Source organism: Kogia breviceps, chromosome 18 (assembly GCF_026419965.1).
Source record: "Kogia breviceps isolate mKogBre1 chromosome 18, mKogBre1 haplotype 1, whole genome shotgun sequence".
In the NCBI taxonomy this organism is placed as follows: domain Eukaryota; kingdom Metazoa; phylum Chordata; class Mammalia; order Artiodactyla; family Physeteridae; genus Kogia; species Kogia breviceps.
In genome coordinates this window covers 35,160,407-35,185,356 of record NC_081327.1, presented here as the reverse complement: position 1 = coordinate 35,185,356, position 24,950 = coordinate 35,160,407, and the positions used below count along the sequence as shown (strand labels likewise).

General features: G+C 40.1%; 1 protein-coding gene and 1 pseudogene across 2 annotated transcripts in view; one reads left to right on the top strand and one right to left on the bottom strand.

The window, feature by feature from the left end:
• Positions 1-24,950, top strand: part of CDH8 (cadherin 8) — a 374,358-nt gene that overhangs the window by 68,987 nt on the left and 280,421 nt on the right. The gene's annotated exons all lie outside the window — the stretch shown is intronic.
• On the bottom strand, positions 18,957-19,085 carry LOC131744928 (thymosin beta-10-like; annotated as a pseudogene).

Here is a 24,950-nt window from a genome sequence, read left to right as displayed (position 1 = left end):
CCACATAACACAGACAGAAATACATTTTCAACATTCCAGGGCTTCGAGCGAAGACTCAGTCTACCTGGAAACCTATTCAATGATGGGTCTGCCACTGGAGTTCACTTTTTGTAGTGATTGTCTGGGTTTGTGCCTGCTTATATTTCCTAAGTTCTGAGAACTCTCATGTCAGATGCCAATCCTCACTTCATACCGTTCATTCTGCCAAGAGGAAGTCTACTGAGTCATTTGTATCATTGTTGCAATTTAAGGGCAAGAAATATGCTCTTAACACATATCAACACAATCACCTTCATTTTTCTTTTTTCTTAAATACATAACTGCCTGAGAAGGTTCATTTTGCTCCATTTTTGTGAGTAAATCCAAACCCTAGCTTTTTTCAACAATCTTGGACTTTCTTTTTTTTGGTAATTTATTTATTTATTTATTTTTGGCTGTGTTGGGTCTTCGTTGCTGCATGCGGGCTTTCTCTAGTTGGGTGAGTGAGGTCTACTCTTCGTTGTGGTCCGTGGGCTTCTCATTGTGTTGGCTTCTCTTGTTGCGGAGCACGGGCTCAGGTGCGCGGGCTTCAGTAGTTGTGGCATGCAGACTTCAGTAGTTGTGGTTCGCGGACTCTAGAGCACAGGCTTATGAGTTGTGGTGCACGGGCTTAGTTGCTCCGCGGCACGTGGGATCTTCCCGGACCAGGGTACGAACCCGCGTCCCCTGCATCGGCAGGCGGATTCTCAATCACTGCGCCACCGGGGAAGCCCAACAATCTTGGACCCTTAACATTCTATCGTGGTCTTTTGCCAAGAACAAGAGGCAATTTTGCGGTACAGGGCGACAGGGAGGTGTTCCCCACCCTTTTTTGGAGCGGTGGAGAACGTGTTTGAGATGAGCAGCGTGCACCCTGTCAGATTTCCTGATGCTTTCTCAAGCAGCACTAAAGGAAATGAACTAATGGTTGCTGATGCTTGTGATGGGCAGACTCCCTCCTGCTGCTCAGAATTGGAATGTGAGTGAAAGCTATGGGGGCCAGGCCAACCCTGAGAGAAACAGGTTTTTAACAGCATGAATTTATGAATCCAGTCAATGCAAATGAGAGCTTACTATGCTTGGAGTCTAAAAATGATGCCTCATTTATTAAATTAAGCTGCAGAAATTCTACTCCAATAATGTTAAATGAGAGTTTTTAAACTCTCAAAGCCAGGCTTTTCTTTTGGTTATTCTCCTTATTTGATAGTGTTATTTTACACTGTTCTTCACATAGAAGGGAGAGTAAAGATTTGCGGAAGGGAAGTGCTGTGCTTACAGCCCGATAAAAGTGGGTTGGAGTCACAATTATGCCTTTTACCTGCCCTAGGTCTCACTGCTTTTAAGATAACCTGTATCATCTTTAAAATGGGCAGAATTTAAGCTATAAGAGTGTGGTGAATGAGGGTGTAGGAAGGAAGATCATGGCCGATGACTCAGTAGTTCAGTGGAAATAAAAGGAGGCAAGAAAAACTTCAGACACATACATCAAGATACGTGTTTTCACAGAGTAGTTTCTGGGCCACATGCAAGAACTCCTATTCACTCTTTTTTTTTTTTCCCCTTGAGCTGATCACAGGAACCTATGTAAAACTATCCTCCAAGGAACTGTTATTCTAGTGAAAGAGCCACTGGCCTTAAAGTCATGTCTCTACTTAAATCCAACTGTGATATAAGTGATATGAAAATTTTAACCCCAGCATGAGATTCTCACTAGGTTACTAATGATCAGTATTAACATGATGGGAGGGAATGTGATGGTATTGGAAGGAGAAAATGAAAACCTATACACTATTTGAAGTCAACCATATGTGGGATCTTTGGGCATGTCTATCTTTTACTAACTACATGACATGGACTAGTATTTTATCCTTTCTACTACTTGGTTTCCTCCTTTCTAAAGTGAAAATACCTTGTATTTGCATGATTGCTTTGATTAATAAACGAGATAATGCTTGTAATGATCCCAGCACAGAGCTTTGAATGCTGTGGTTGTTTTGGAGTGCCAGTCTTCTACCTACATCCTAAAAATTAATAATTGCTCATCGTTTGTTTCTGCGTTTTAGAACATAATTGACTTAATTTTAATGGTTTGATTCAGTGTGCTCTTTAGTATTCTTATTTAGACACAGATTTTATGATGATGATGTTATATAGTTGAATTTTTAGGTACATAGACGTGTGTACGTGTATGTGTTATTTTTGTTTCTGAATGACCACACTTTCTTTCTTTTGTGGCCACATTATATCAGTAGACAAGTTGCTTTGCTCTCCAATTACTCCCACCTCATGTCTGTATGAAAGAAGTATAAGAAGTATGTAAACTAGAGAACTCTGCTTTATCCTCTTCTTTTCAAAGCTACATTTTCAACGAAGAGGTTCAGCCTAATAAGGCCCTTTGCGTTAAAACCAGTGAACATTCATTTTAATTGATAGTTCTTCCTGAGTTTTGAAATATGGTTTCTCATCTCCAGAAGCCAATTTTACTAACCCTTTGATAGTGTCACATTTGTAATCACGGCATAAGAACAATTAACTGTTAGGTGTAAACAGAAGGATAGTTCACAAATATGCATTCTCCATACCTGTTATGCTAAGGAGCCACTGCAAATGAAAAGAATTAACATACTTTATGGGCTATTTTCATGAAAGTGCCTGCTTGCAAATGAGAACACCTAGGTAGGAATATGCAGTGGCGGAGATCCCCAAAGGTACACAAGTGCCACCTCTTGCCTTGTTAGCATGTTTTATCAGGAAGGCAATCAGCTGTAAGAGGACCGTGTGTGTGTGTGTGTGTGTGTGTGTGTGTGTGTGTGTGTAAAATTGTTCTTACTTTTGTTCTTTTGCTTTTCTTTTACTTAGAATTAAATTTATTTGGTAGCAGGAGACAAGAGTCTCTTTGTGAGGCATCCACTTTGTGTGAGCTCATTTTAGAGTTTTTTGTTTAGGTTTTTAAGAGCCTGGGCATCTAGAAAATTGGGTAGCTAAATATTGAACTTAGGATACTTTGCTGTTATGAACTTTGGGACTCATAAGTGTGTCTTTTGTTGGAGACATTTAATAAACGTATGTGAAACAACTGTTCTGTGCCAGGTCTTGTGCTGGTGCTGGGGTTGCTGTAATTACCATATTGCGGTGATTGTAGCCTTTAGGGAAAGATTATTTGTTTTGGAACTTACCTCCCCTGAGAATGTAAGCACATTAATAAATTAAGCATCAGGATGGGAGGTTGGTTGACAATGAAACAAACAGGGTACAGATAGAAAATAGCAAACGGGTAGGGGTAGTCTAGTTTAGATGATGTGGTCTTAAAGGGATCACTTTTGACATTTAATTAGACCATGATGCCCATTTGAGGGAATTTGAACATGCTGTTTCTTATATGTTGAACACTCTTGCCCCCAATCTCAATGCCAAAAGCCATGGAGAAGAAACTGATTGGGTGTGGGGAGTAGGATGTATTTTATACCTAAAGAACAGCATGATCAAAGGCCTTGAGGCAGATGGAGGTGGGGAAGAGCTAGATGCCTATGAGGAACTGAGATACTTCTGTGTTAGAGGCCAGGTTACGCAGGCCAAGTTGACCACTGTAGACCACTGTAAGAAATCTGGATTTTATTGCCTTGTTCACAGGAAAGCCATTGAAGGATTTTAAGCAAAGAAGGATGCAAAGTACTTTACATTAAAAAAAAAAATCAATCCACTTTCTACTGAGCAGAGAGGCAGTATGGAAAGAGAAAGGTAACCAGTAAACCATCTGTAAGGCCTATAGTTAACCCAGGAGAGAGCATGAATGATAATTTATAGAGAAGGAGAGATGTAGGTGATAGATTCCCTGTATATTTTGGGGCAGACTGAGACCCATAAAGAGGCAGTGATTTGCTCAAGGCCACAGACCCACTCAAGGGTTGAGCTAGAACTACAGCCAAATATCTTTCCCCCCTAAGCCTCTGCTCATTGTAAATAAGTGAGCTTTGAAGGACTTTCCAGGGAGAAATACCCAAGGGTTTAATTGTGTTGCCATTGGCTGCCTCTTGTTTGGTAGAGATAAGCAAGACAGAAAGGCTTTAAACAAGCTTAAAAGTGGGTTTCTGAGTATTCATTTACATCTGATTTTTTAGAAGATTCTCAATTAAAGAAAACAACAACAACAAAAATCAACATTACCGGTATATTTGCTTTCTTGAATTTCAGTAATTCTGGGATCTTGGGAAAGATTTTAGAAAGTGGGTAGTTTTTTAATTTCCCAAGTCATTCCCTTTTCCTTTGTCTTTCAGTCTTTTTCACAATGGAGAAGCAAGTCTTAGCTTATTGTTAGTCTTTAGCCAGTGTTAAAAAGAAAGATTAACACCTCCCTGGGCCTGAGGCTCCCCTCCCTCGTTTCTTTATTTAATAATTTATTTATGTATTTTTGGCTGCATTGGGTCTTTGTTGCTGCGCAGGGGCTTCTCATTGTGGCGGCTTCTCTTTTTGCAGAGCACGGGCTCTAGGCCTGTGGGCTTCAGTAGTTGTGTCACAGGCTCTAGAGCACAGTCTCAGTAGTTGTTGTGCACGGGCTTAGTTGCCCGTGGCATGTGGGATCTTCCTGGACCAGGGCTCGAACCCACGTCCTCTGAATTGGCAGGCATCCTTAACCACTACACCACCAGGGAAACCTCCTCCCTCCTTTCTTAGAGACTCTGACAAGCTACAGCATCTAGACAGAATTTAATCACGTTGCTTCATTTCCATTGAATTATTTCTATTATTATAGTTATTTATGGCATGTGATATAGGTTTTCTGTTATATTTTGAAAAGTTTTCTTTTGAAATAAATTTGAGTAAAAAGTCAACTTAAAGAGAAAAGCAAAAATGTTATAGATAGTATGGGTATGTAACAAACATAAAGCAGAATTTTGGATCCCTTGTACTGTTCACCTCACTGATGGTCCTGTTGGCGTAGTAGAGATGTGGAGAGGGGTTTGCTAGGGGCCAGTTTTCTGTGTCTTCTCCCCCCCTGCCCCCCTCCCACTCCCACTTTGTTTTTCACTCTGCGGGAAGAATCAGTTTCCCATATTCCCATAGTAAGGCAGTGAGTATGAGATACAAAACAGCCCTAATCTTCAGAAACCAACCTCATAATGGAGGTGGGGGTGGGGAGAGAAGCATGAATTTAAATGTTTATCAAAGGAAACACTTTTTAAGGTAAGTTACACTTTATGTGTACCATGGAATGGTGCAGAGTCACTGAACATACCAAATTGATCTAGATACAATGTGGTAACTGATTTCTAAAACAGATTAAATGAAAAAAGGCCAAAAGATGCTGCAAATTTGTGCTTTATTTCTCCCATTTTTATAAAGAAAATAAATGCATGCACGCTAATGTAGATGAAGACAGAAACCGTCTGGAAAAACGCACTTGGGTAAGTTATCAAGTATTGCCTCAGGCAGGGTTGGGAGAGGTAGGCTTGGGAAAAGGCTTACGTTTATTTTATACAAGTTTATACCAATGTTCCATTTTGTCGAGTTATGCCATACTTTTCTCGCAAAAACAGAAGGGACAGCACACGTTTAGTTTTTGAAGGAAAGGAATGAATACCAATTTTAAGTCAGAGCCCATTCAGTTCAACAGTATTAGAAGCAAGGACTTAAGGCCAGCCCCCCAAGACTAACGGGGCTTAAGGCAGACATGCCCAGCACTTTCCCCAAACAGCAGATCCACGGGGTCACATGATGGTAACCGGAGATTGCCGTGGGTGGCACAGTCATGGTGACATCCTCCTCATGCCTGCCCCCTTCCCCACCCCACGCCTAGTGAGGACTCAGGACTCATCCACTCTCAGGGAGACGCGTTTACTTGTAGCATGTGTACTTTTCCCACTTGTAACAACTTTCACAAAGATTTACTGAGTATCTGCTCTTTGCTAGGCATTGTTCTTGGTATAGAGATGCAGAAGTGCAGAAGACAGTCTCACCTAACATGATTTTGGTGTGAAGCGGTCAGTTTACCTTGGAAGGGAAGAGAGCTATACTTCCTTATGTAAGTGCGATGTCTCAGGCAGGGATAGGAGATAAACAGTAATGCAGGTAGGGATTTCCTCTGTGCAGTGGTTAACATCAGAGCAGAAGCCGGAAGGAAAGCCCTGTGACAACTCTTTCCCTGGAGTGGGGAGGAGCTGGTCAGGTACAAGGAAAGAAAGAGAACACTGTGGCATCATCATCATCGTCCCGAGTGAGGCAGAGAAGAGAGACGGGCAGGGAGGGCTGTGGAGGTGGACCGGGATGCGACCGAGATATATGTGGTGGAGATCTGTGGCCACTGGAGGCTTTGAGTGGGAGAGTAGCGCGATCCGATACGCACTTTTTAAGAGGTTCTGTCTTCCAAGGCCAGAGTAGAAGCAGGAGCTCATTTGGGATGCTACTCTGATTTTCTTAGAACTTTCATCTTAGAACTTTAAGGAATGCAAATGCTCAGAGAATGTGGATGAGAGAAAGAGAGTAAAACTGACGTGAAGGCTCTTGAAGCTATCAGAGAGAGCTCCGACAATAGTTTTTTAAAAGTATGAAGTATACTGCTCAGCTTGACCACAAGGATCCAGCCAGTCAAGACAGTGTCGGTGATGGATGATTAAGGAGGAAAGAAAGAAGGATGGGATGGAAACAGGCATGCGGACTGAATAAAGAAGGGGCAACAGCTCTGACGTACCAGAAATTCACCCATTGTTTCTGTTTGCATGCTGCATTTCTTTCAACATTAGAGTATTGGTGAGTACTAGGCTGTGGATTCCATATGTCATGCTGCACTATTCAGAAACATCTTCAGTAAACATGCATTGAGTGCTCCACTGTGATAGGCTCTGTGCTGCAGACAGAAAAAATAGGCCATGTGGTGATTATGCCCTAAGGACTCAGCTTCTGGAGAGACAGGGCTGGTTTCTTGCGCATAAAATCTGTGGAGTCACACAGGCCTCTGCTGCTCAGAAGGGCCCCCATGCCTGGATTCATTCCCTGCTGTCACTCTTGTGAGTGAAGTCTGATGAGAGAAAGGAGCCTGCACATAAGCAGAAGAGCTATGTGGAAGAAAGGAAAGTATTTCATATTTTAGTACCGTTTTTCCCTGGGTTTTCATTTTGTACTGGGCATCACGAATTATGTAGCTGGTTTGCAGCCAGACATGTGGATATTTAAACCAGTCATTACAGTAGACCCTGGCTTTTCCTAGGTGAGAAGTGCCCCGTGCCACAGGTGTAAGGTTAGATAGAGGCACTGAAGTCAGAGAGAGGTGGGAGATGCAGGGGGCCGAAGAAGGCTTTCAGGAACAAGGGAGAATCCAGTTGACTTTTGAAGGAAAATCAGGAGGTGGACAAATGAGAGAAAGGACTTCAGGCAGAGAGAGCAAACAGTATATGTGACCGTGAGATGGTGTAAGGAGTTGTGCCTGGGGCTTTAACACTGTCCTTGAGGCTTTAGTTCAGGGAATGGCTTGGGGTTCTATTGACTGGAGATGGACCTGGAGAGAAATGGTCAGGCTCAGATCAGGGAGAGCTTTCTGTGTCACACTGTTGAGTAGAGAAACAAACTGTCTCTGAAGTACTTACTTTTAGTAAATAACCTCACAAGTGCAGGTAGTAAGGAAGGTGTTGAGGAGAGTGACGATTGTTTTTATTAAGTATTGCATGACACTCCTTGTGCAAATATTCTCGTGTGCATCACTTTGCTTCATAAGGCTGTTTTGAAGATTCCTATTCATCCCTACCCTGGAGCATGGGTGAAGGAACTGAGGTTGAGCCTGTGACTCTCCAAACAGGTGGCCTTAGAGAAAGTGGGAAACTGAGATTCATGTCAAGTATTTTGACTTCAGAACCCATGCTCTTGACTTCCACTTTTTTTTTGGCATCCCTCCAGAATGGTAGGCCAACAGCCATGGTGGGAAAAGTCTTTGACACATTGATAAGGCTTGATCTAAATTATAAGGGTTGTAGAACTTTACTGTGTTACTGTTATAGATGAATGTGACAGTATTGTTTTCTTACATTGATATAACTCTGCTTTGTTTAGCTATTTTCCCACATACCACCACACTCATATAGATTAATTCAACTTTCAAATAGATCAAAGAACTCTCATAACTTCAGGCCTGCATACATACTTTTTCTTTTGACTGGAGAGCAGTTCCAAGCACTCTTTTATTTTGCTCAGTCTCTAGAAACCCACCTAAGCTGTCACTGACCTCTGGAATTTTCCTGACTCATGCAGACTGGTTTGGCTTCCATTTTCCAAAGTTCCTTAATCCTCTGTGCTTTCTTATCTCTTGAGATAAGTGTACTTATCTCCTCTCTCACTGGACAGGAGGTTCTTGAGGACAGGCACGTGTTTTATTTCTGCATTTCTGCACCATTTTATTCTGCATATACTCAGTCTCTAAAACAATTGGGAATATAGTCAGTGTACAATTGTATTCCAGTGTGTGTAACCATCCATTGTCCTAGTAGAATCTGTTTAGTGGAGTGCCTGACATGAACAGAAAATTCTATTGAATGCCTAGTGTAAGGCAGACACTGTGCTGGGTTCTGGGACTATAAAGATGAAGGAAAAGACATGTTAAGGATGAATGGGAGAAGGGGGAAGAAACAATTTTAAATACGGTGCTCAGCAGAGGTGGGATTATATTCAGGCTGTAACCTGAAGGGTGAGAAACCAGCTATGTAAAGATTCACGTGGAAAGTATTTCATCCATTGAGAAAATACCAGATTCAAAGGATCTGTGTTGCAAGAAAATTTTTCATGTTCAGATAGCCTGTGTGGCTGGACCAGAGCAAATGAATGTGTGTGCCTGAGTGTATATGTGTTTGTGTTCATACATCTCTATGTGGTTGTTCATATATTTTTCAGTCCTTTTATTTCCATCCTTAAATCCTACACTCTACTTTTTTGTACCTGAGCTGAATGGCTACTTAAATAGTTGGAGTCTCTTGAAGTCACATTAACTGGTGTTCTGTTTCACAGAAACGTTGAACCTGGAAGATAGGGAGGGTTTCCAATGTGTTCGTTTTAAACTACACCTAGCTGCTGCTTCTGGCTCTTAAATTGACATTCTTTCTGGCTTCCTTGAAGGGAACAATCAGATAGACTGTAGGTGGTCTTGCTTAGACATTTTAAGCTTTATTCTTAGACAAATACTGACAGGATATGCTTTGATTCCTGAGAGCAGCTAGAACCTTTCATGGTGTGTGTGTGTGTGTGTGTGTGTGTGTGTGTGTGTGTGTGTGTGTGTGTGTGTGTGTGTGTGTGTGTGTGTGTGTGTGTGTGTGTAAGGGGAGGAGAAAGGACTAGTTACTTTGATCTCTTAAGTCTCTGATTGTGTAATTAAGAATTAATTGGCCGGGGGCTTCCCTGGTGGCACAGTGGTTGAGAGTCCGCCTGCCGATGCAGGGGACACGGGTTCGTGCCCCGGTCCGGGAAGATCTCACATGCTGCAGAACCGCTGGGCCCGTTAGCCATGGCCGCTGAGCCTGCGCGTCCGGAGCCTGTGCTCCACAACGGGAGAGGCCACAGCAGTGAGAGGCCTGCGTACTGCCAAAAAAAAAAAAACCAAACAGGATTAATTGGCTAAAACCTAATTTTGAATATATAGTCACTTCCGCTAACTTGCTTCTGCTGAAATGATTTGCCAAGCAATATTACAGAACTCCCCTGATCTACTCTGAATCTACTTGTTTCTATGAATGTCAATATTCTGCAGTGGAGGATAGCATGGTCTTCATTAGATGGAATTCCATTGCTTTTTTGTTTGTTTTTTTTTGTTTTATTTTTTATTTTGTTCTGTTTGTTTGTTTATTTGTTTTTTGGAATTCCATTTCTTAAACACTTACTGGGTCTATGGCCTTGGTTAAATCGTTTTCCCAACTCTCATTTACTTCCTCATCTGTGAAACAGAGCCAATACCTACTTTAGAGGATTACCTTTGAGATACAGTGTTATTGGTAGTTGATTATGTGTTCACTTTTAAGATCGTTACTACCAAGCAGAGTTTATAATTACAGAATTATTATTTAGATGGCTCACTTTTCCCATAAAAATTGGGAGTCAGTTTTCAAAAATCAAATAGTTATGTGTACTTGAACTGATTCTCAAAAGAATTTATGTTCTGCAAATATGTTTAGAGTATTTATCATGGTTCAAGTTTAGTCCCAGGTGCTAGGAATATAGAGATGTGTAGAGCCTGTTCCTAGTCATTCTAGAGAGCATCATATTAAAATCACTGTGTAGACTGGTACTGGACATGAAATCCTGAGTAGGGGAAAGGATGTGAAACCAAGAGGGGCAAACACCATATCTAGTTTTTTATATCTCCTTTCTCCATAGCAGATAGATGAGAGGTGGTCAGTTGACTTAGAAATGTGTCCTCCTGAGATACAGGAAACCCTGCCATGACAAGATTTCAACTGAGTGGAAGACTCCACCCATCAGTCTCTAAATAGGGGAAGCATATGTTCCAAACATGCTATATGAATTGAGATGATTTTATAAAGTTGACCAATATAACTTGAAAGAAAATTGAATCTTTTGGTAGCAGTTATTCTTTGTTTAGTCCTCAGTCCTTTGATATTTGAAAGAGAATGTTTCCACATAGTCATAGCATGTCCTTCACTCATAATACTTAACCAGTATCTATTTTCTAAGTGAAACAGAATTGGTCTTGTGCTCAGAGATTTTGGGAGACAAGAGCTGGTATTTATAATACTAGTTTCCCACTAATAACAATATGACACATTATTTTTAAATACATTTGCACAAAGAACAACAAATAAAATTAATAGTATTCTGGTATAGAAAAAAAATCAAATAGATGGAAGGGAAAAAAGCAAAAATATGGAAGTAGTACTGTGCTTTGTGAAGATTTTACATTCTAAATTTGTGGAGTCCCTCCACCTACCAGTCTTTCCTCTTCTGCCCTTGAGGTCCAAATGATCAACTACTTTCATGATTTACTCAAAAGATATCCCAGGTGATTTCCTTGCATCCATTTACTCCCCTTCCCAATTTGCACTCTACACTTAATCATAGAGGTGATACAATTTAATGTGCATTTTGAAAAGATCATGTGAGATACTACACAGTAATCGTTTTTCTTTACATATAGGAGATAAAATCATGAAGATCTCTAATAGACATCACATGACTTGCCCCTGCCTTTCTATTCAACCTTCTGCAGACCATGCATCCTCTTCAACATAATCTGTGCTCCCCCCATCCTGGCCTCCTTCCATTTCTTGATGTTTACATGGGTTTTTTTCCTCTGGGATTTTCATAGGCTCGCTCTTCTATCTTGAATTCACCTCCCATGCCATCCCAACTCTACATTAACTCCTAACCTTTCTGAAAAATCTCAGTTACATATTTATTTCATTTGAGAAGCCTTCCCTGACACCCCTTCATGAAGTCAAATCTCTTCCTTCATTTTCACATGATACACCCAATACTTATCTTCTGTAACACTTAGCCACACAAATACCAAAAGTAAACACAAAACATAAAGAGAACCGTAAGTCTGTCCCCCAAGTCAAACTATACATTATTATTTTCTTGGTGTTAACCATTATAGTCTCAGCACCTAACACAGTAAAGGAGCTCAAAATATATTTATGTTTGAATTAATTATTGAGTGAAATTTCCTCATGGTATTCTTCAACTGTGGTACTGGTATTTTGTTTCTATGTAATAAACTCATGCAGGAAATTAGAGTTTACTGGCTTATTTTAACTCATATTAATAATAAAAAGTAATTTTCACAAATTTCAAAAAAGAATTTATTTCATCAGGCAAGTATTAAACATCAGGTCTAAAGAACTCTACTTTGGAAGATACACTGATGAACAAGAAGACATGGGCACTGCCTTCAGGATGCCTAATAATATTCAGTAACTGATTTAAGGTTTATTCTGTTTCTTTCTACATCAAAGGTTTCTACTAACTTATGCAATAAATGAATTCCAGCAAAGTTGGCAAATTCCTGTGAAGCAAATCCTATTTTCCCATCGACTTGCATTATGATATTGAAAATGCATTTCCTCTTGGTGAGGGGACCTGCAGTATTCAATTGCTTAGCATGGTGGATGCCTGGGAAATCATATCCCTTTAAATGAGTAAAGAGAAAAGAAGGAGGAGCCATAGGTGTTACAGGAATTGCTAATGTCCTATAAAGGTGCTGCAGTTAAAGGTTAGTGGTGGCCTAGAAATTATTTCTGGCTTTTACCTTCAGTAGAGTAAATATGAGACTCAGTAGTGAAGGCAAGCAGAGCCTTTTGGTTTTGAATCCCAGTTTTTCCCCACTAGTGGAATGACCTAGGGCAATTTACTCAACTTCTTGGAGTTCCATATTTTTCAAATGTGAAAGTAAGATAATCTGGGATTTTTCATAGTTGTATTGAGAGGACTAAACAAAGTATATATGTATTGCTTAGCATAATGTCTGATACAAAGGAAGCACTGATTTAAATATATCTATGTTTATTATTATTACTATTACTATTAGTATTTCTCTTAGCCAGAGACTGGAGTGTGGAATGTTAGTGGCATAAAGACATAACGAATTAGAAATAATAGTTGACCTGGTGTTGGGGAGGAAAATAAGAAAATATCACATCTTGAGGTTTTTTTTTTTTTTTTTTTTTTTTAATATTATCATTTTTGGCACTAAGCCATTTGATCAAAAGCAATAGGGGGGATCGACACCCAGTTTACATTCCCCATGGTACTCTGTACTCATGTCATTTAATCTTTTCAACATTGATTCACTCAACAAACAAGTATTGAAATCCTATGCACATTTGCTAAATGGAGTAAAATCTAGCGCCTTCCTGCAATACTTCCCTAAAGGTGTCTGTCTTTAGAAGAGCTGCTTCTCAGCTAAAAATATCCTACTCTCTGTTGAATCTCTAGTACCTTCTCTCAACACATAAGTCAGAGAGGGGAAAAAAAATCCATTTGGGATCAAAAGGTCTTGCCTTCTGTATTACAACCTGTACCACTTGCCAGAGAGTGTGCTGGGCTCATCCTTTACAGACAGAAAGGGCTTTATTAATAATTTTGCTGTGCCACATCATTTACAGGTCCCTGGCTGTCTTGATTTCAGGCTTATTCAGGCTACATGTGCTATAAAAAATCAGGGCACAGGAAACACAAGTGTGATGCTGTGGTTCATGGAGCTTAAGATGTCTTAACTCTAACATTTACTCAAGTGCATCCTGTGAGGTATTAATAGATGTCACATAAACTAACGTTTCCCAGTGTTCACCGTAAAACCTGCAAGTTTGTCATATTAACATGTTTCTTTGCTGCAGGAGTAATCAGACTTTTTTTTTAACATCTTTATTGGAGTACAATTGATTTACAATGGTGTGTTAGTTTCTGCGTTATAACAAAGTGAATCAGCTATACATATATCCCCATATCTCCTCCCTTTTGCGTCTGCCCCCCCCCCCCCCCCCCCCCCCCCCCGCCAGGTGGACACAAAGCACTGAGCTGATCTCCCTGTGCTTGTGTGGCTGCTTCGCACTAGCTATCTATTTTGGTAATCAGACTTTTAATATGCCAACCTGTTTTGTGTGTCTCCACATCAGTGATACAGCATAAAGTCAACACAGCACATAAGTTCCCCAAAATGTATTTGATCACTTTGGGTGCATAAGATTATTTTTAAAAATATTCACTCCCTCTGCTACTTCCATCATCAGAGGAGTATGTTTCCCTGCCCCAATTTTATCAAAAGTATTGAGAGAAGAAAGATAATTTTCTAATAAAAAGATTTTGTACTGAACAATTAGCACATGCTCTTGTCTTTAGCATATTCTTGAGAGGAATTAAAAATATGCATTTAGCATCTATTGTTGAACTGCTGCTGCTTTCAGTCAGCGCTGGACAGGTTCTATGCCACTTGGGGCCCCAGTTGTATTCTGGTTACATATTGGTAATATTTGGTGAATAATGAATGAGTAGCCTGTCTGCTATTGGAGAGACACTGTGCTAGATGTTAAGTGTTGACTGTGTTCTAAGCCCCTTTTGGATGTTTCTTCCAATTTCATGAATTTTTTAAACCTAAACGTATGTAATCAGATTCAAATCAGAAAAGCAAGAGATCAGAAATACTCAGAAGCTAATTCTTACAGTCAGGCTTAAGTTAACTCTTTGATAGATATCTTAATGTCTTTCTGCTTTATTATGTTATTCTTTACAGTGTCAGCACCACTTAAACATCTTCTCAGATCTTGTCCCAATTTGGTGTCATTAAATGAAGTTCAGTTGGTAATTACCAACTGATTGATTTACATGTGGTTTTTCTCATTGTGTTGCCATTATCAAAGTGGGATTCTTTTTAAAAATTATTAAATTATTTATTTATTTGTTTGTTTTTGGCTGCATTGGGTCTTTGTTGCTGCCCGCAGGCTTTCTCTAGTTGCAGCGAGTAGGGCCTGCGCTTCTTTGCAGTGCGTGGGCTTCTCATCGCAGTGGCTTCTCTTGCTGCAGAGCACGGGCTCTAGGGGTGCAGGCTCAGTAGTTGTGGCACACGGACTTAGCTGCTCCGTGGGATCTTCCCGGACCAGGACTTGAACCCATGTCCCCTGCATTGGCAGGTGAATTCTTAACCACTGCACCACCTGGGAAGTCCCCAAAGTTGGATTCCTAATGGCTAGATAACTAGGACAGAAGTATGGACAGGGAAGATATGCTGGTTAACTATGCATGATCAGAAGTCCCTGTGCTTTCAACCACATAGTTTGCCTGACTTTCTCAATGTAATATGAACTCCATCAAATGCACATGTCCTTGGATTATTTTCATTTCCTTGTGGCATCTATTACATGAGAACAGACCCACAACAGCCTTGTAAGTTGGCCAATAGCAATTCCATGCTGAAATTTAAATACAGTTTTAACACTGTTTGACATTTATTTTAATCTTAGACATAATTTACAATACTCTAGAGTAATGAATGAAGCTTTTCTAAGAAAGAATTGAAACAAATATGTAGAATGAAGGGAAAAAAGCATATTCATGTATTAAGTCTGAAAAGGAGTGTTACTACATTTAGAGAAAAAAATGTAGTATACTTTATCTCAGATTTACACTACGTGAAACATGAACTCTATTCCATTTTTGTTTTCCATTGACTCGTATATTCCAGGAGGAGAGAATTCAACTTAGAATGAGAATTTCTTGAAGGAAGGGGTCACGTTTTTATTCATCATCTCTGTGTGTAACTCCTCTGGAAAATAATAGGGACTCAAGATATGTTTGTATGACTCTGTATGACTGAAAAGTATGAAAGATTGAATGGTACAGTTACAAAAATACGTTTTGGGGGAATGATCAGCTGTTTCCTTGACACATTTAATACAACTTTTATTCAAACTGTTCAGATATTTAAAAAAAAACTCGGTACCTTACAGAAAAGTCATATTTGCCTTATTTCCTCACAATCATTATAATAATAATCATACCCAAACCTAAAGTGAAATATACTTCAATTTAGAAATAAGATCTACAATAACATTCATGTGTGGGAAATAAATAATGGTTTGGAGTTGTTTTGATAATGTTTATGATACTGTTTTTGAGCAATCTTGAAATTCTTGGGTTTAAGAAATAAAGACCTGTTTCAGACCCATCAGCAAGAGAATACTTGGTAAATTGGTAGAGACACTGCTTCAATCACTGTGGAATATTCCACTCAGTAAATAGGAGAATTGACCTCTTACCTGGGAACCAGATAACCAGATTTGATCAACTTTAGTTACCTACAGTCTGATCCCAGATCCTCAATTACTAGATCCTCAATTCTCTTCTCTCTGAATTCTTTACATAACATTGTTTCTTGGGATTTCCCTGATGGTCCACTGGTTGAGAATCTGCCTTCCAGTGCAGGGGACATGGGTTCGATCCCTCATCCGGTATCTAAGATCCCACGTGCCTCGTGGGGCAACTAAGCTCTGCAACTACTGAGCCCATGTGCCACAGCTATGACCCGACACAGCCAAAAATAAAAATAAATAAAGTAAATAAATATTTTTTTACAAAAAGATTGTTTTCCACCAGTCAAGAGAAGAAGAAAAACACTGTCGTTCAGCTTAGCAAATATTTATTAAGAGGCCCAAAGGTGGAGATCTAGAATCTGCACATATTTATTTATGACCTGTGGCTCCTTGGACAAGTCATTCAGTGGATTTGAACTTCAGAATAATCTTTGTTCTTTCTAAATTCCATCTTGTTTTCAGGGTCAAGAGGGTTAACATGTACAAGGGGAAAATGTGGAAGAAAACTATATGGCCTGCACAATTACTGTATACCAAATAGTGTACCTTTCAAACCTCAGCTTCCTAATTTACTAAATAAGTGTGTTCATACCTACCTACTTCAAAGGAGAAAATAGAAGTTTGAGCAGGCACCAGCTGTTGGAAATTGAACTCAAGTCCTAACATGCATGATTCTAAAATTTATGGTTTTTTTTTTCAAAATATTCTCTCCAGAAACACTGTAAATAAAGGTATTAAAAGCAATGCTTTCTTTAGAATTTTGCTAGGCACCATGCAGTACATGATCTTCAATTCTTATGGTTTCCACAATTTCCTATAGATATACTTTTCATTTTGAAATAAAAAAGAGCGGGACCTTCTAGATGGTGGAGGAGTAAGACGTGGAGATCACCTTCCTCCCCACAAATACATCAGAAATACATCTGCATGTAGAACAACTCCTACAGAACACCTACTGAACGCTGCCAGAACTCAGACTTCCCCAAAGGCAAGAAACTTGCCACGAACCTGGGTAAGGCAAAAGAAAAAAACAGAGACAAAAGAATAGGGAGGGTACCTGCACCTCTGGGAGGGAGCTGTGAAGGAGGAAACGTTTCCACACAGTAGGAAGCCCCTTCACTGGCTCCCGGGCGGGTGCAGGGGGGAAGCTTCGGAGCCACGGAGGAGAGAGCAGCAACAGGGGTGCAGAGGGCAAACCTGAGAGGCTTGTCTGCTCACCCACTGGGGCGGGGCGCTGGGAGCTGAGGCTCGGGCTTCGGAAGTCAGATCCCAGGGAGAGGACTGGGGTTGGCTGCGTGAACACAGCCTGAAGGGGGCTAGTGCAACACAGCTAGCGGGGAGGGAGTCCAGGAAAATGTCTGGAGCTGCCTAAGGGACAAGAGACCATTGTTTCAGGGTGCAGGAAGAGAGGGGATTCAGAGCACTGCCTAAATGAGCTCCAGAGACTTGTGAGCTGCGGCTGTCACACCAAGAATCCTGTGTGGAAGAACAGGTCACTATCCACACACACCCATGGAGCCTGTGCAGCCCGCCACTGCCAGCGTCCTGTGATCTAGGGACAAGCTCTTTGGGAGAACACACAGCGCTCCTCAGGCTGGTGCAACGTCACACAGGCTTGCCCAGCATTCCGTACTCCTCCCCGCCCCCCCCGCCCCCCAGGCCTGAATGAGCAAGAGCCCCCGAATCAGCTGCTGCTTTAACCCCATCCTGCCTGGGTGGGGAATAGTTGCCTGAGGGTGACCTACATGCAGAGGAGGGGCCAAAACCAAAGCTGAACCCCAGGAGCTGTGCGAACAAAGAAGAAAAAGGGAAATCTCTCCCAGCAACCTCAGCAGCGGATTAAATCTCCACAATCAGCTTGATGTACCCTGCATCTGTGGAATACCTGAATAGACAACAAATCCTCCCAAAATTGAGGCAGTGGACTTTGGGAGCAACTGTAGACTTGGGGTTTGCTGTCTGCGACTGATATGTTTCTATTTCTATTTTTATCTTAGTTTTTACTGCTTGGTATCATTGGTGGATTTGTTTATTGGTTTGGTTGCTCTCTTCTTTTTTTTTTAACTATTATTCTTTCATTTTAAAAATTAAAACTTTTTTTTTACTATTATTTAAAAACATTTTTTTTCTTGCTTTTTTTCTCCCTTTTCTTCTGAGCTGTGTGGCTGACAGGGTCTTGGTGCTCCGGCCTGATGTCAGACCTGAGCCTCTGAGGTGGGAGAGCCAATTTCAGGACATTGGACCACCAGAGACCTCCTGACCCCAAGTAATATCAGTTGGCAGGAGCTGTTTCAGAGATCTGTGTCTCAGCACTAAGACCCAGTTCCACCCAACGGCCAGCAAGCTCCAATGCTGGTCTCCCCATACCAAACAACTAGCAAGAAAGGAACACAACCCCACCCATTACAGAGAGGCTGCCTAAAATCATACTGAGTTCACAGACATCCCAAAACACACCACCAGATGTGGTCCTGCCCACCACAAAGACAAGATCCAGCCTCATCCACCAGAACACAGGCACCAGTACCCACCACCAGGAAGCCTCCACAACCCACTGGACCAGCCTCACACACTGGGGGCAGGCACCCAAAACAAGGGGAACTATGAACCTGCAGCCTGAGAAAAGGAGACCCCAAACACAGTAAGTTAAGCAAAATGAGAAGACAGAGAAATATGCAGCAGATGAAGGAGCAAGCTAAAAACCCACCAGACCAAACAAATGAAGAGGAAGTAGGCAGTCTACCTCAAAGAAAATTCAGAGTAATGATAGTAATGATCCAAAATCTTGGAAAATACATAGTACATAGTCCTCTCATTACTATGATCCACAGGATTTATTACTATAAAAATACTAAATTATATTTAGTACTATAATGTACTAAATGTAATTTAGTTGTTTTTTTTCCACGAAGTGTGTTTTATTTTCATTAATCATACAAATAATTTTCTATAATATCCCAGGGCAAACCGGAGAATTTGGCAGTCCAGTTGGAGGGTCCCTTCAGAGACCCACAGGCCAGTGGCATCAGCATGGAGTGCCTGGGTTCACAGTGCAGCTTGTCACTCATGTCCATCTTGCAGGTGGCTCTTCCTCCACATCATGACTAGGGTCTCCAAGATGACGGTGGTGGAGAATACTCCAGGTTCTTAGGAAATTTCACTTCCCTTGCTTGCCTGCTCAATGGTCTCTTTGGTTGGCCGGGTGTTCTCCTATGTTTCCGTCTTCTTCAGCTTGGCCTTATCGAGGCTGGTGATTTCCCCCATGTCTGGCTTCTCTTCTATTTTCTTAAAACAATCCAAAAAGTTCCGCTCCAAGCCCGCGGTCCTGGTGCTCTTACTCGCGTCACTGCAGCAAGAGACAAAATCCAAAATCCTGTGGATCATAGTAATGATAGTACTATGTACTATGTTTATAGTAATAAAGCTGTGGATCATAGTAATGATTTAGTACTATAATCTAAATTATAGTACTATAATGTACATTAGTACTATAATGATAGTAATGATCCCAAATCCTGGAAATAGAATGGAGAAAATACAGGAAATGTTTAACAAGGACCTAGAAGAACTAAAGAGCAAACAAACAATGATGAACAACGCAATAAATGAAATTAAAAATTCTCTAGGGCTTCCCTGGTGGCGCAGTGGTTGAGAGTCCGCCTGCCGATGCGGGGGAAATGGGTTCTTGCCCCGGCCCGGGAAGATCCCACGTGCCGCGGAGCGGCTGGGCCCGTGAGCCATGGCCGCTGAGCCTGCGTGTCCAGAGCCTGTGCCCCGCAACTGGAGAGGCCACAACATGAGAGGCCCGCATACCACAAAAAAAAAAAAAAAAAAAAAAAAAAAAAATTCTCTAGAAGGAATTAATAGCAGAATAACTGAGGCAGAACAACAGATAAGTGAACTGGAAGATTAAATAGTGGAAATAACTACTGCAGAGCAGAATAAAGAAAAACAATGAAAAGAGTTGAGGACAGTCTCAGAGACCTCTGGGACAACATTAAATGCACCAACATTTGAATTATAGGGGTCCCAGAAAAAGAAGAGAAAAAGAAAGGGTCTGAGAAGATATTTGAAGAGATTATAGTTGAAAAATTCCCCAACATGGGAAAGGAAATAATCAAGTCCAGTAAGCGCAAAGAGTCCCATACAGGATAAATCCAAGGAGAAACACACCAAGACATAGGTTAATCCAACTATCAAAAATTAAAGACAAAGAAAAATTATTAAAAGCAGCAAGGGAAAAGCAGCAAATAACATACAAGGGAACCCCCTTAAGGTTAACAGCTGATCTTTCAGCAGAAAGTCTGCAAGCCAGAAGGGTGTGGCAGGACATATTGAAAGTGATGAAAAGGAAAAACCTACAACCAAGATTACTCTACCCAGCAAGGATGTCATTTCAGATTTAATGGAGAAATTAAAACCTTTACAGACAAGCAAAGGCTAATACAATTCAGCACCACCGACCAGCTTTACAACAAATGCTAAAGGAACTTCTCCAGGCAGGAAACACAAGAGAAGGAAAAGACCTACAATAACAAACCCCAAACAATTAAGAAAATGGTAATAGTAACATACATATCAAGAACTACCTTAAATGTAAATGGATTAAGTGCTCCAACCAAAAGACATAGACTGGCCTAATGGATACAAAAACAAGACACATGTATGCTGTCTACAAGAGACCCACTTCAGACCTAGGGACACATACAGACTGAAAGTGAGGGGATGGAAAAAGGTATTCCATGCAAATGGAATTCAAAAGAAAGCTGGAGTAGCAATTCTCATATCAGACAGAGTAGACTTTAAAATAAAGACTAATACAAGAGACAAAGGAGGACACTACATAATGATCAAGGGATCAATCCAAAAAGAAGATATAACAATTGTAAATATTTATGCACCCAACATAGGAGCACCTCAATACAGAAGGCAAATGCTAAAAGCCATAAAAGGGGAAATTGACAGTAACACAATAATAAGTAGGGGACTTAAACACCCCACTTTCACCAATGGACGGATCATCCAAAATGAAAATAAATAAGGAAACAAAAGCTTTAAATGATACATTAAACAAGATGGACTTAGTTGGTAGTTATATGACATTCAATCCAAAACCAACAGAATACACTTTCTTCTCAAGTGCTCATGGAACATTCTCTAGGGTAGATCTTATCATGGGTCAAAAATCAAGCCTTGGTAAATTTAAGAAAATTGAAATTGAATCAAGTATCTTTTCTAACCACAGTGCTATGAGACTAGATATCAATTACAGGAAAAAATCTGTTAAAAAAAACCAGACACATGGAGGCTAAGTAATATGCTACTAAATAACCAAGAGATCACTGAAGAAATAAAAGAGGAAATCAAAAAATACCTAGAAGCAAATGGCAATGGAAACACGATGACGCAAAACCTATGTGATGCAGCAAAAGCAGTTCTAAGAGGGAAATTTACAGCAATACAATTCTACCTCAAGAAACAAGAACCATCTCAAATAAACAACAATACCTTACACCTAAAGCAATTAGAGAAAGAACAAAAACCCCCCAAAGTTAGCAGAAGGAAAGAAATCATAAACATCATATCAGAAATAAATGAAAAAGATATGAAACAACAGCAAAGATCAATAAAACTAAAATCTGGTTCTTTGAGAAGATAAACAAAATAGATAAACCGTTAGCCAGACTCATCGAGAATAAAGGGAGAAGACTCAAATCAACAGAATTAGAAATGAAAATGAATGCAAGGATTCTTCAAAATACACAAATCAATCAATGTGATACACCATATTAACACATTGAAGGAGAAAAACCATATGATCATCTCAATAGGTGCAGGAGAAGCTTTCAGCAAAATTCAACACCCATTTATGATAAAAACCCTCCATAAAGTAGGCATAGAGGGAACTTATCTCAATGTAATAAAGGCCATATATGACAAACTCACAGGCAACATATTTCTCAATGGTGGAAAACTGAAACCATTTCCACTAAGATCAGGAACAAGACAAGGTTGCCCACTCTCACCACCCTCTTTCAACATAGTTTTGGAAGTTTTAGCCCCAGGAATCAGAGAAGAAAAAGAAATAAAAGGAATCCAGATCAGAAAAGAAGAAGTAAAACTGTCACTGTGTGCAGATGACAGGATACTATACATAGAGAATCCTAAAGATGCTACCAGAAAACTATGAAAGCCAATCAATGAATTTGGTAAAGTAGCAGGATACAAAATAAATGCACAGAAATCTCTTGTATTTCTATACTCTAATGATGAAAAATCTGAAAGAGAAATTAAGGAAACACTCCCACTTACCATTGCAACAAAAAGATAAAATACATAGGAATAAACCTAATTAAGGAGAAAAAAGACCTGTATGCAGAAAACTGTAAGACACTGATGAAGGAAATTAAAGTTGATACAAAGAGATGGAGAGAGATACAATGTTCTTTGATTGGAAGAATCAACATTATGAAAACGACTATAGTACCCAAAGCAATCTACAGATTCAATGCAATCCCTATCAAACTACCACTGGCATTTTTCACAGAAGTAGATCAAAAACTTTCACAATTTGTATGGAAATAGAAAAGACTCCGAATAGCCAAAGCAACGGTGAGAAAGAAAAATGGAGCTGGAGGAGTCAGGCTCCCAGACTTCAGACTATACTACAAAGATATAGTAATCAAGACAGTATGGTACTGGCATAAAAACAGAACTATAGATCAATGGAACAGGATAGAAAGCCCAAAGACAAACCCACACACATATGGTCACCTTATCTTTGATAAAGGAGGCAAGAATATACAATGGAGAAAATGGAGAAAAGACAGGCTCTTCAGTAAGTGGTGCTGGGAAAGCTGGACAGTTTACATGTAAAAGAATGAAATTAGAGCGCTCCCTAACACCACACAAAAATAAACTCAAAATGGATTAAAGACCTAAGTGTAAGGCCAGACACTATAAAACTCTTAGAGGAAAACATAGGCAGAACACTCTATGACATAAATCACAGCAAGATCCTTTTTCACCCACCTCCTAGAGAAATGGAAATAAAAACAAATAAACAAATGGGACCTAATGAAACTTAAAAGCTTTTGCACAGCAAAGGAAACCATAAATGAGATATAAAGACAACCCTCAGAATGGGAGAAAACATTTGCAAATGAAGTAACTGACAAAAGATTAATCTCCAAAATACACAATCAGCTCATGCAGCTCAATATCAAAATAACAAACAACCCAATCTAAAAATGGGGAGAAGACCTAAATAGCATTTCTCCAAAGAAGATACACAGATTGCTAGCAAACACATGAAAGGATGCTCAATATCACTAATCATTAGAGAAATGCAAATCAAAAGTACAATGAGGTATCACCTCACACCAGTCAGAATGGCCATCATCAAAAAATCTACAAACAGTAAATGCTGGAGAGGGTGTGGAGAATAGGGAACCCTCCTGCACTGTTGGTGGATATGTAAATTGATACAGCCACTATGGAGAACTGTATGGAGGTTCCTTAAAAACTAGAAATAGAACTACCATATGATCTAGCAATCTCACTAGTGGGCATATACCCTGAGAAAACCATAATTCAAAAAGAGTCATGTTCCACAATGTTCACTGGAGCTCTATTTACATTAGCCAGGACATGGAAGCAACCTAAGTGTACATCGATAGATGAATGGATAATGAAGATGTGGCATATATATACAATGCAATATTACTCAGCCATAAAAAGAAACGAAACCGAGTTATTTGTAGTGAGGTGGATGGACCTAGAGATTGTTATACAGAATGAAGTATTTCAGAAAGAGAAAAATACTGTATGCTAACACATATATATGGAATCTAAAAAAAAACAAAGGTTCTGAAGAACCTAGGGGCAGGACAGGAATAGGGACGCAGACCTAGAAAATGGACTTGAGGACCCAGGGAGGGGGAAGGGTAAGCTGGGACGAAGGGAGAGAGTGTCATGGACATGCATACACTATCAAATGTAAAATAAATAACTAGTGGGAAGCAGCTGTAGAGCACTGGGAGATTAGCTAGGTTCTTTGTGTCCACCTAGCTGGGTGGGATAAGGAGGGTGAGAGGGAGACGCAACAGGGAGGGGATATGGGGATATATGTATACGTATAGCTGATTCACTTTGTTAAAGAACAGAAACTAAAACACCATTGTAAAGCAATTATACTCCGATAAAGATGTTAAAAAAAAAAAAAAGAAAAAGAGAAAAGAGTTCCCAGTCTTGTTCAGACTTTTTTGCGGTTGTTCAATTTTTGGATAAATCTTAAGAAGCAAAAGTACTACTAGCCTTGTAATCTCCACAACATTGGAGCAGGTCTTAGTGCACGAGGATGATTCAGCTTCCCTTTGGGCATGTGTGTGTGTGTGTTCGTACATGTGGGATCTTAGGGGTTCACAGTGGGTGGTAGAATCTTTTAAGTAGGGCCATGGACTCAAATTTTTTGAGAGTCCTTTAACAGGTATTCTGATTTTGAAGATGTTAAAATCCATTCTGCCTGTGATTTATATTAAAATGAAGGGAAATCACAAAACATCCTTTGATTCAGCCATGTTTCTTTTCACATTTTAGAGTCATTCATTCTACAGTTTTCCAAAGGATATAAAAAAAAAATAGGAGGAAATAATGAACCCCCCCCCCACACACACACATAAAATCACCATGCCTGAGAAAGCTGTTAGAAAGTCTAGTTCTCTGTGAGCAGCTGGCTCCACCACCTTTTAGCAACATATTTCTCTTGATTCACACCAGCTGGTTGTTTCTAATTTCTCCTCAGTGTCTTGGAATAGCTATTTTCCTTGAAGCTAATCTCTCAGCCTTTGCCGATGACTCCCTGAGTTTGGAATTCCTACAGAAAGTATTATTCCTCTTCAAGTTTCTGCTCTTAACTCTTAAATAAACTTAGCCTTCACAGCTGACCTTTGAGTAAGGATGCTCCCAGAGATTCACATCACTTATGAGTTTAGGTAAGCTTTAGGGATAAGAGTGGTGATATATCCGCAAGGATAAACTTGAATCCCTGTTTTTTATCATGCATCTAGGTTCAAAATGAAATTGACTTTTTGGCAGGACTGATGGAGGTGTGAACATCGTGCCACCTACCACCCCTCTCTG